This window comes from Rhinatrema bivittatum, chromosome 6 (assembly GCF_901001135.1).
Source record: "Rhinatrema bivittatum chromosome 6, aRhiBiv1.1, whole genome shotgun sequence".
Classification (NCBI taxonomy): domain Eukaryota; kingdom Metazoa; phylum Chordata; class Amphibia; order Gymnophiona; family Rhinatrematidae; genus Rhinatrema; species Rhinatrema bivittatum.
In genome coordinates, this window is record NC_042620.1 from 315,077,918 (window position 1) to 315,088,186 (window position 10,269).

At 47.5% G+C, this 10,269-nt stretch overlaps 1 long non-coding RNA gene across 1 annotated transcript; it reads left to right on the forward strand.

The window, feature by feature from the left end:
• Positions 1 to 2,517: 2,517 nt before the first annotated feature.
• LOC115093307 lies at positions 2,518 to 4,698 on the forward strand. Its single transcript, XR_003857277.1, has 3 exons — positions 2,518 to 3,156; positions 3,473 to 3,613; positions 4,514 to 4,698. It is a non-coding gene; the product is annotated as an uncharacterized LOC115093307 (long non-coding RNA).
• Positions 4,699 to 10,269: the final 5,571 nt, after the last annotated feature.

Below are 10,269 nucleotides of genomic sequence, written 5' to 3' on the forward strand. Positions count from 1 at the left end.
GTCTGAATGAAGATCAGACCCACTTCAACGCTAAAGATGAACAAGCCCCTGTAGTTACCCATTGTATAGAAGCAGGTCATAGCTTTCAAGACCTGACATGGACAATTTTGGAGCAGGTTCTTCCCTCATCATGGGAAGGCGATCTTAAGTTACAATTCAACCGGCGAGAACATTTTTGGATTTTTAAATTTAATACTGTTGATCCATGTGGCTTCAATGACAGAATAAAATGGCACATTCTCTAGTAGGCTGCTTTTATTATATTCTGCATATTTTGCCCACAGCCCTGTTTTTATTGAAGTCTACGTATCACAAATGATGGTACACCTGGTATTTCTTTTATATAAACTTATTCAAGCTGTCCAGCTTCAAGAGATACATAAATTTTGTAGGACCACTACTCATGGGGTCAAGGTAATCAACCAGACTTTATGGTCTCAGGTCCATTTTACTTTATAACAGTAGTGTCACCAAAAAAGTGACACTACTGTTGTCTTGTTGTGACTATATGCATCAGATTGATTGAATCAAATTGAATCTTTGAGCTTTCATCAGTTCTTTGGAGAAAATAGATATGATAAAAAATGATAAAAAACATATAAAAAAAAATAAAAAAAAAAAAATATATATATATAAAAAGTAAAATGGACCTGAGACCATAAAGAGAGTCTGGTTGATTACCTTGACCCCATGAGTAGTGGTCCTACAAAATTTATGTATCTCTTGAAGCTGGACAGCTTGAATAAGTTTATATAAAAGAAATACCAGGTGTACCATCATTTGTGATACGTTGTTTACATTTTGGTTACGACGAATACACTTGTTGTGTTGGAGGGCCTGTTGTGTGATTTATTGAAGTCTAGCCATTCATGTGCTTTTGTCCTTTAAAAATGGCTGTGGCTTCCCATGGACTTCAGTCAGAGCTGATCCACCAGATAGCAGTAGTAGCAGCTTCGTTATTTGCATACAGAATCTGGTTCAAGTAAATTCAATGGATTTTTGTCTTCCCATCCACATAAGAGACTGCATTTAATAATATGAATAATAATAAAAATATGTATATGAGTGCCTTTGTACGTTGAAATGATATTTTTTTTTTCGCTCCCTAGTGAGTTATGTTGGGTTAACATCTTTTATGCATTTTTTAGAACCAGGAATTTTTTTACAAATGAAAAATCTTCTTCCCGAAGAAGGAAGTGTCTTTACAAAACATTGCAATGTTGGGCTGCATTGAAGCATGAATATGCAACTATATCTTAGGATGCTGACACATTGGCGCGCACACAGTGTGGCACTTTCCTGGACGATCAAGCACAAAGATAAGTGGAATTTTGTAAACACATTGCTTTCAACTAAACGTTTTATGTGCAAAAACAAAAAATGCTTTAAAAAAAGTATGCATATGAGAACTCCACTTGACATACATACATATTGAACGTTTTATGACTGATGATTATAAATTACAGCACATTTAAGGGAGTGTGAAGGTCATTACACAACTTGTTTGAAAAAAATCAAGTGTTCCTTGTTTCCCTCTACTTTTCATGTGAAGTGAGATCACATTATAATATTTGACCTAAGTATTCTTGCACTTGACGGGTTTTTGTTTCATTTGGTAAAGAAGAATATCAGCAGATACTCATCTAAAGTGTATCAGGAGATGTCTCCACTTTCATACAGGAAAGAAATGTGTATCCAATTTGCAGGTACCATTTGGGAAGTGCCCAGGGAGGCGTTTTTGTAAAGACTACCTACTACCGGGGAGTGCAGATTTGTGATTTTCTTCTGGAACTTTATTTCTTTATTGAAGTGCACTCTTCAAATATGTATCCTTTTGTGATTTTTCATCTACAATCAAGCATTCAGTATAAGAATTTATTTTTGAACAACAACTGGCTTGTGCATGGTGTTTTTTTTACTGGAGAAAACAGAAATCCTCAACAGGAAGCCATGGTCCTTGAATGACTTCTGCTGGAAAAAGAGCCAGGAGCATGGGTCAGAATGTGTCCATCGGCTGCCACTAATCAAAAAGGCGCCGATGGCCCTTTGCCCTTACCATGTGACAGGGGCTATGGGTGCCATCTTAACAAATGGCGCGGGCCATCCATTGCTCCTACCATGTGATGGGGCCGGCCAATGGCACCGAAAGCCCCTGTCACATGGTAAGGGCAAAGGGCCATTGGCGCCATTTTGTTTACTGGCCGACAGCCCGAGAGTGGGAGATTGCTCCCGGGACTCCCGCTGGACCACCAGGTACTTTAGGAAAGTTTTGGTGGGGTCGGGAGGGTGGGGGATTCTAAATTAGATTTAAAGGGTCGGGGTGGGTTTGAGTTTTTTTTTTTCTGTGTGCCCTTTATCCCCCCCCCCCCCAAAACGATAAGAAAACCACACGAAAATTTCGTGGGGTTTTCCTATCGCTTTTGAGGACCCCCCGATACTTGACGGATTAGAAAATATCGTACGATATTTTCATCCATCAGAAAAACGATGCACATCCCTATTCTGCATACGCACAGCCGAATAGCCATGTTTTAAGTTCGGACTTGAATTTTTTCGTATCTGCTTGTAATCTCACCTCGGCTGGTAACGTATTCCAGAGTTTGGGGCCTGCTATCGAGACTGCTCGCACTCTCACTTGGCTAAGGTGTGCTGAATTCACTGAGGGAATTGTTAGTAGGACCCTTATTTGCTGACCTGAGGTTCCTTTGGGGAGTATGTAAACAAATGGCCGCATTTAACCAATCATAGGCTTCAAAGACACACAACCAGATATATTCTCTGTAGCCTTAATAGGATTTGATAACATAGGGTTTATATAGGACTGACAGAACCAGCAATTATATCCTTGACTCAGAAGCATCTTTGATACAAATGGTCTTTTTTTTATTAAAGGGACCCGAAGATTCCTTACCAGTCACTCCATGCCCTCACCAAGGGCCAGATATGATAACAGATGAAAAACAGGAGGGCAATGGGCAGTGTCCTGAGAACTGGAGGAATAACAAAAGCATGAACTTTGAAGTGGATGCAAGGCTCAAAGATGGAGCTTCAGGGATGGCCAAGGCGTATGTTCCTGCGGCAGCCCATTAGGAGAGTCCAGAAGGAACCTGGAAAGGATTCCTGGCGAGAGGGGTGTAGGAGATTTCTTGCTTTGCTGTGAGTTAATTTTCTTTCAAGTGACTTGTGGAAATTGGAGGGACACAAATGTGGCCCTGCTAGGCCACGAGAGCATGTACTAATTCTTTAAAATGAAGAATTTTCCAGTGGTGGGAGGTTTAGGATGTGCTGGTGTGGAAGGTGAGTGATAGAAAGGTTCCTTCCCCAAAGGGGCTGGGCAAATTTGGGAGCTTATATGGTGCCCCCACACGCACCGGGGAGAAGTTCTTGGGGAGTTCAACTGAGGAGTTCCTGGGGACCGGAGTCTGATGAGAGGCATTAAAGAACACGTTCTTGGTGTTTTTCTGAGAGCCAGGTAGGCCAGCAAAGAGCTGTGTTCCTGTGCTGGGATTCCAGAGCAGATTGCTGAACTCTTCTGCAAGAAGGGGAGTGGACCTGGAAACTTTCAACCACCAGAAGCAAGTGGGAAGATTCATCTTGGGGCCATCCTGTTGCTGTGAGTACTTTGAGGAGTTTCAGGAAGGACTTTCTATGTTCCATCAAGGGCTCAGAAGTGACCCCAGCTCATTGGGAGGAAGGGTGGGGTGTTCGAAGCTTCATTTGTAGACAAAAAGGAATTGGAACTGTGGAGAGAGGAGGACGTGTGAGAGGGGAGCGGTGCCAGGTGTGGCCTGTGTGAGGGGGAAGGGGCCAGGGCGGGCTGTAAGCTCTCTTTCTCCTAAACAGCCACATTCTCTCACACCCAGTGGCAGCAGAAGCAGTGGGGCTGACAGGCATTCACCATGTGTCTCATTGACCTTTGCCATCCTCCCTCATGGCCTCTTCAGTTTGATAGCAAATTGCACAAAAGTCAAGGCCATGTGGCTGCTCCTGTGTCAGGGTAACTGCTCCAAAACTCTCTGCTCTGCTGTACTATTTCTGGGCTTGGGGAGAAATGATCCATGCCACCACCATTTTTGCTCCATTTCTACAGGAAACTGGAATTGATACACTCTGCTCCATTTCTATGAGGGAGACAAAGCTAATTTTCCTCCTTGGGTGCTAGAAACAACCATTCTGGATTGTCCGGCCAGAAACTAAGCCCTGGGTAAAGACACAAAATGGGACTGAATTAGCCCAAGTTTGAAACTTGTGAGCTGTAGTGCCAATCATCGAGGCCAGGGTCGAATCCTTGTTGACTGTCACTACTGCTCATAAGTTTCAGACTTGGGCTATTTCATCCCCTTTTTATGTCTGCGCTGCAATATCTGCTTCAGTTTCACCCCTTCCCCTCCCTGTTCCCTGTAGAGGAGGAGGAGGGGGAAGGAGAACAACAGGAGGTAAGGGGCTAAGATTAGGGATCAAAGTGGCTGCTCTGTCTGCTCCGGGCTCACCCCTCTTCTCCTCTTCCCTGCAGGCTGCCTGAAGGGGAGGGACTGGAGCACACCGTCTCTGCTGCACAGTCTGAAAAGAAGTGGTGGAACTGTGTTCCAGGCTGTTGCCTTAGAAATTAAGCCCGGGTGGGGGAAGTGCCTTGGAATTGTTGGGACCTAAGAAACATATGAACTTTACCTGCACCAGTGGTTTGGAAATCCTGAAAGAACCGTGAGCTGTATTCTGGAAGTTTTGCATTGCTTGAGATTTTGCCAATCTCTTCCCAGTAAACTTTTCTTCTGTTTAGAGCCTACTGTTTTTGGCGTGCACTTTTATTTTTCTGCCTTGGGAACGCTTCTGGTGGCCTTGTGGGAGTATTCCTGCCCCCACTCCACAGGGCCCAAATGTTGTGTTTCCCTTTCCGCAACCTGAGTGAGTGACCCAGTGCTCTACAGGAGTGGAAAGTGTGCCCCCCCCCCCCTCACCGAGGAGGGGTTACGCAAAGGATCAGCGCGTATCCAATATGTCTGCACCCGCGGAAGGTCTGCCGCCAAACGGCAGAGATCAGCAGCTCTTTCTGCAGACAGTGTGTGACTCAAGAGGAGGGGGAGAGTCTTAAGTATTGAACAGCTTGTCCAGGGGGTATGCTGGGTACATTATTCAGTGCTTCTGCATCTTAATGAGAGGAGAGTAATGCTGGAAGGAGTAAAGGAGATTCAGGGACAAAGGAGAATCCAGAGGAAAGGGCAGATTCTTGGAGGGATCCGAAGGGGTATCTAGAGCCAAGGCTTCATGGATACCACAGGAAAGTGGGTTTTCTGTTAACTTCTCCCTATCTACCAGGTTATACACTGGTTGACTCTATTTTGGAACAACACAATCTGGTGTAAGCTGGTTTTTATTTCAAAACCACTGGAGTGTCACAATAGCTCTAAGGGTAAGGCATCTCTCCCCCCCCTTGCAGGAAGAGCTGCATGGGTTGCATCATGGCCCAGCCCGGCCCAGATTTAGGCAGACACAACATAGGGAAATGCCGAGGGCACCAAACACTCAGGAGAAAAAGGAGCCTGTTTATGCTTGCTTTAGAGCTGCACTCCAGTGCAACTTCAAAGGGGCATCGCCGTGGCACTCTGGGCTTCCTGAGCTCTGATCCTGCTTATGGGCGCCAAAATATTCAATCCAGCCCTGGGCCCAGCTGCTCCCAGGGGAGGGGCTACATTTTACCTTTCTGTTACCTTCTCAAATGCATTTAAGATTGCATCAGTTTTTCCAGGACCAAGAGTACATACAGAATGCAAACTCAAGAGTTACTTCTAATGCTACTCTCGGGCTGCACATCACTCGTCACTGCAAGACCCCTTACCTGGAGGTGTGGGTGCTGCATTGAAATACAAGAGCTTGGGGAAGGCAATATTCAAAGCCCTTTTCCCTGGTAAATTGCCCATCTGTGAAAAATGCCCTCTCTCAATTTGGCTAAAAGTAAACACGGTCTTCCAAAGCATGTTCACTTTTGATTGGAGCACGAGGAGGCATTTCAGAGGCGTGTTTAGGTTGGGGGGGGGGGGATAATGCGTGTGGATTGGATTTAAAATCTACACACTTTTTTTTATTGAAAAGCACAGAAAGCAGTTACAAAGTCCGTGGATATGTTGTATCTGTTTCAGTTTTCAAAGGGAAACTACATGTGTACTTTACGTTGAAAATTATGTACAAGGTCCACGGATATAAAGTAACCACGGACTTTGTACCTAGGCAGGGAGTTTGAACATTGCTTCCAAAATGACTTGCATCCATGCCAAAATGTGAAAACGCTTAAGGAGGTTTGATAAGAGAGGCACTGGAGATGCTTGCTATCCCATAGGGTTAACAGCTCGACTATTGGACTGGCACAGAAGGAGGATTTTATTGAACTTCTTCAACAGCCTATGAAAGGGCTTTGCAGATCAGTTATACTCACTGTTATCTTTTATGATGCTTTTCGTTTTAGTCAGTAACAGTGACCTTTGATTTGAAACCTCTTCAGAATTTGTTTTCCTCCTTCTGTTATTTCCTGAAACTCAAGGTGTAATAATGGGGAGAAGAGTCAAGCAGGAACATTCATTGTTCTAGATCAGTGGTTCCCAACCCTGTCCAGTTTTCAGAACAGCTACTGGACATCTGTGGTATAGGATGCACAGCTGGAATAAGGAGGAGTTTTGGACCTTATTGGCTTGACTCTGGGTCTCTCTGGGTGGAAGCAGGGGCATACAGTCAGTGAGATTCACAGCAAGAGATTTGATAAGTGTGTCAAATATTAGTGCAATGTCAGGCACCTTTTTTGGTCATATACAGCCCAATCCTCCCCCTCCATAACCCTCTCCATTTTTCTTCCCCTTACCTCTGTGTCCCAAACTTCCCTGTCCAAAGGTTAGATGTACTGAAGGTTTTTTCTCATGTTGTGATGATGGGAAAAATGCTCAGTGCATGAGCACCTTGTACTGGACATTGAGAAGCCGCCTGTGATCCTGGATTTCCTGATGGGAGAGGGTGGGCTAAAGGAAGGATGGTGGGGAGGTGCTGCCATCTGTTCCTACATCTGCAGTGGTGGTGGTGATGATGGTGTGCTGCCATCTGTTCCTACATCTGCAGTGCTGGTGGTGGTGTGGTGCTGCCATCTGTTCCTACATCTGCAGTGGTGGTGGTGATGATGGTGTGCTGCCATCTGTTCCTACATCTGCAGTGCTGGTCGTGGTGTGGTGCTGCCTTCTGTTCCTACATCTGCAGTGCAGGTGGTGGTGTGCTGCCATCCGTTAATACATCTGCAGTGCTGGTTGTGTCCTGCCATCCATTCCTACATCTGCAGTGCTGGTGGTGGTGTTTTGCCGTCTGTTCCTACATCTGCAGTGCTGGTGGTGTGCTGCCATCTGTTCCTACATCTGCAGTGCTGGAGGTGGTGTGCTGCCGTCCGTTCCTACATCTGCAGTGCTGGTGGTGGTGTGCTGCCACCCGTTCCTACATCTGCAGTGGTGGTGGTGGTGGTGGTGCTGCTGTGCTGCCATCTGTTCCTGGTGTGTGCTGCCGTCTGTTCCTACATCTGCAGTGCTGATGGTGGTATGCTGCCATCTGTTCCTACATCTGCAGTGCAGGTGGTGGTGTGCTACCATCCGTTCCTACATCTGCAGTGCTGGTAGTGGTGGTGGTGTGCTGCCTTCTGTTACTACATCTGCAGTGCTGCTGGTGGTGGTGGTGTCCTGCCATCCTTTCCTACATCTGCAGTGCTGGTGGTGGTGTGCTACCATCCGTTCCTACATCTGCAGTGCTGGTAGTGGTGGTGGTGTGCTGCCTTCTGTTACTACATCTGCAGTGCTGCTGGTGGTGTCCTGCCATCCTTTCCTACATCTGCAGTGCTGGTGGTGGTGTGCTGCCGTCTGTTCCTACATCGGTTGTGCTGGTAGTGCTGGTGGTGGTGTCCTGCCGTCCATTCCTACATCTGCAGTGCTGGTGGTGGTGTGCTGTCTTCTGTTTCTACATCTGCAGTGCTGTTGGTGGTGGTGGTGGTGGTATGCTACCGTCTGTTCATACATCTGTTGTGCTGGTAGTGGTGGTGGTGTGCTGCCGCCTGTTACTACATCTGCAGTGCTGGTGGTGGTGTGCTGCCGTCTGTTCCTACATCTGCAGTGCAGGTGGTGGTGTGCTGCCATCTGTTACATCTGCAGTGCTGGTTGTGTCCTGCCGTCCATTCCTACATCTGCAGTGCTGGTGGTGGTGTGCTGCCGTCTGTTTCTACATCTGTTGTGCTGGTAGTGGTGGTGGTGTGCTGCCACCCGTTACTATATCTGCAGTGCTGGTGGTGGTGTCCTGCCGTCCATTCCTACATCTGCAGTGCTGGTAGCGGTGTGCTGCCTTCTGTTCCTACATCTGCAGTGCTGTTGGTGGTGGTGGTGGTATGCTACCGTCTGTTGCTACATCTGTTGTGCTGGTAGTGGTGGTGGTGTGCTGCCGACTGTTCCTACATCTGCAGTGCAGGTGGTGGTGTGCTGCCATCCGTTACTACATCTGTAGTGCTGGTTGTGTCCTGCCGTCCATTTCTACATCTGCAGTGCTGGTGGTGGTGGTGTGCTGCCACCCGTAACTACATTTGCAGTGCTGGTGGTGGTGGTGTGCTGCCGTCTGTTCCTACATCTGTTGTGCTGGTAGTGGTGGTGGTGTGCTGCCACCCGTAACTACATCTGCAGTGCTGGTGGTGGTGGTGTGCTGCCACCCGTTACTACATCTGCAGTGCTAGTGGTGGTGTCCTGCCGTCCATTCCTACATCTGCAGTGCTGGTGGTGGTGTGCTGCTCTCTGTTCCTACATCTGTTGTGCTGGTAGTGGTGGTGGTGGTGTGCTGCCACCCGTAACTATATCTACAGTGCTGGTGGTGTTGTCCTGCCATCCATTCCTATATCTGCAGTGCTGGTGGCGGTGGTGGTGTGTTGCCACCCATTACTACATCTGCAGTGCTGGTGGTGGTGGTGTGCTGCCGTCTCTTCCTACGTCTGCAGTGCTGGTGGTGGTGGTGTGCTACCATCTGTTCCTACATCTGCAGTGCTGGTAGTGGTGGTGTTTTGTTGCTATGTGTTCCTACATCTGCAGTGCTGGTGGTGGTGTGCTACCATCTGTTCCTACATCTGCAGTGCTGGTAGTGGTGGTGTTTTGTTGCTATGTGTTCCTACATCTGCAGTGGTGGTGGTGGTGGTGTGCTGCCATCCATTCCTACATCTGCAGTGCTGGTGGTGGTGGTGTTTTGTTGCCTTGTGTTCCTACATCTGCAGTGCTGGTGGTGGTGGTGTTTTGTTGCCTTGTGTTCCTACATATGCAGTGGTGGTGGTGGTGGTGTTTTGTTGCCTTGTGTTCCTACATATGCAGTGCTCGTAGTGGTGGTGGTGGTGTGCTGCCATCCATTCCTACATCTGCAGTGGTGGTAGTGGGGTCCTTCCGTCCGTTCCTACATCTGCAGTGCTGGTGGTGGTGTGCTGCCGTCTCTTCCTACTTCTATATATTTTTTTCTCTCTGCCCCCTCAATCCCTTCCCCTCTCACAGTACCTTCTCTCAGACCCTTCACCACTTGTAGCTTTCCTCCCCTCACTCTCTAAGCCTGTCCTTCAGCTGTCCTCCCAGGATCCTTCCCTAAAATCCCTTCCTCTCTCTCTCTCTCAAACCTCGGAACAGCCCCTCCAGAGCCCTTCTCTCAGCTCCACCAGCCTCCTGGCGTCTTCAGCAGCTAGCAGAACCCAATCTGACCTTTATCTGACATCTGCCTTTCCAATTTAAAAGGTTTAATGTGTGATACAGTCATTAAAACCATAAACATTTTTACCATTCCCGGCAAAAGAATGAACACAAATAGTAAATGCATCATAGGATGGGCCTCCTTCGGGAGGACACGCTGCTTAGCCCCTGCTTCCCATGCTCATGCTAAAGATTTGCGGATGGAGCCGGTGTGAGTGCGCATGTGCGGAAGCTCTTGGGGTTTCAATGAATCCCTTGAAGGCCTTGACTGTCTGCACCCCCCCCCCCCCTCTCTGCCACTTAGCTGGGTGCTGACCAGGCCCAGTCCCTGCCTTACTGAAGCCAGCTCTTAATGCAATGCTATGTCTGTAGGAACTCTATCGTTGCACGGGTGACACGGCAGCTTCATTAGCCAGCAATGTGCTACCACTTTCTTACCAAGGGCTCTCGCCTGCTCTGCTGCACTCTGTGATGCTCTTTGCTTTCATTAAATAAATAGGTGTGTGGAAAACATATCCCTGCCCCAACTCTGACCCTCCCCCCCCCCCCA